Source organism: Buceros rhinoceros, unplaced genomic scaffold (assembly GCF_000710305.1).
Source record: "Buceros rhinoceros silvestris isolate BGI_N320 unplaced genomic scaffold, ASM71030v1 scaffold29024, whole genome shotgun sequence".
Lineage (NCBI taxonomy): Eukaryota > Metazoa > Chordata > Aves > Bucerotiformes > Bucerotidae > Buceros > Buceros rhinoceros.
The window spans coordinates 1-1,776 of NW_010407017.1; the positions used below are offsets into that span (position 1 = coordinate 1).

The window sequence follows — 1,776 nt, forward strand, 5'->3', positions numbered from 1 at the left end:
CTTTACATATATATATATATATATATACACACGCTCCACTGTATGTATTTATACACTCGTGTATAGAAACACAACGTTTCTTTAGCAGACCACAGACAAAGACGTTGCCAAGGCTAGCAGCCAGGTAGGAACTCTGAGCATGCAAGAAAGCAGCTGACGAACAGCACAGATAAACCAGTGTTCCAGCAGTTGAAAGGTTCTCCGGGTTTCTTGTTTTCTCTTTGAGAGAAGAACAGATAGGGTAGAAGAAAAGCTGCAAAAGCAGAAGAGACAGAGTAGACCAGAAAATACCAGAGTTAGAGCAAACAGAGCTCAGTCAGATAAAGAAGTCCGGTACGAAACTGTGCAATTCCTGTAGAGGCTGGCCTGGGATTTACTGACTCCCACAGAAGGCTAATGTCAGACTGATTATTCTTCAGGTAAAACAAAATCAGACAAGAATGAAGAGTTCACTGAAATGTGAGAATGGCCAATTCTTTAAGAGGTGAAGTGTTGAATCTATAGAAAAACTCTTAAATGCCAGGAGCACTTTCCTTAACCAGACAAAACCTTTCCACTGAACTCTTCACTTATAAAAAACAACAAAAAAAATTTTTTTCCTTCAAACTGCTGTAATTTTGGAGTATCTCAAAGGAGCAGTCTACTTCAGAAGCTGTTTGAAAGCAGTTTTTCTATAAAAGATATGAAAGATCCTGAAAAAATTAAGGAACCAATTGTGAGAATGTTACAAATGAATTGGATGCTTGGTACTTGCTCAGAAGATACAAAGCTCTGAAACGGCAGTACTACAGTGACAACAATCAATAACTGGTGCTAATGACTTTGCATGTGACGGTATCATCATCATGGCTTGGCTTCGCGAACGAAGATCTGGGAAGGGCTTTTCCCACGCTCACTGCAAGCGATGAGTGCACCCTTCGGCCCTGCGCGGTGGGTTTTTTAGGTGAGGCGCAGCGTGTGTGGAACTGGCTCCACCCTTTACACCTGAGGTTCATCTGCCAGGGCCTGGCGAGCTTGGACGGTGACAGCCAAGTCCTCGGGTCGTAGGTTTGGTTAGAGTGTCCTTCCCTTAGATGATGGATGAGCCTTACAGGGCTAAACGAGCTCCATCTGCCCGGGTTTGGGGTCAGAGTTGTCCTTCTCCTAGGATGGTGCCCGAAGGCTAGTGAGCCCATCCTGCCCGTGGACACACTGTGTCTGACCCTTCAGCTGAGACCTGTCTGGCCTGGGAGACCCCACCGGAGGCACATGCCACCACCAGCACAGCTCTCAGCCTCACAAGGGCACGCAAGCTCATTCTACACGGCAAGGGGGTGCCCGTGAAAGAGTCGCTGCTCTACCTCCGGACATCACAGACCCGGGCACGGGGCGGCTGAGGCCTGCCAAGAACGGGAGTCCTGGAGGATATGTAATGATATGGATTCATAAAAACAAACATTAGAAGAGTAATCTCAGTAGAAATGAAACTTAAATCCTTCCAACCCATTTAAAGTTCAAATGAGGACTTTGTTTTCCTTTAAGTAGTTGCTTGAAGGATTTGGGGTTTGTACTGCGTGGGTAATATATTCTCAACCACTTTCTCAACCAACAAATTGAACTAAAACTTCATGTATGAAACAGCTTTGCAGGAAGCAGTGGTAACATGAGTCTATTGTGTTTCACTCCCATATACGTGTTGATATATGCTGAGTAAGCTTTTCTTACCTGATAGCTGTGTGCTGAACGCCAATTCAAGGTGCTACACTTCTCTTGTTACCTAGAAGATTAATCTGATTT

The 1,776-nt window shown here is 44.8% G+C and overlaps 1 pseudogene; it reads left to right on the forward strand.

The window, feature by feature from the left end:
* The first annotated feature begins 465 nt into the window (after window positions 1–465).
* LOC104491864 lies at window positions 466–807 on the forward strand (annotated as a pseudogene).
* The last annotated feature ends 969 nt before the right edge of the window (window positions 808–1,776 follow it).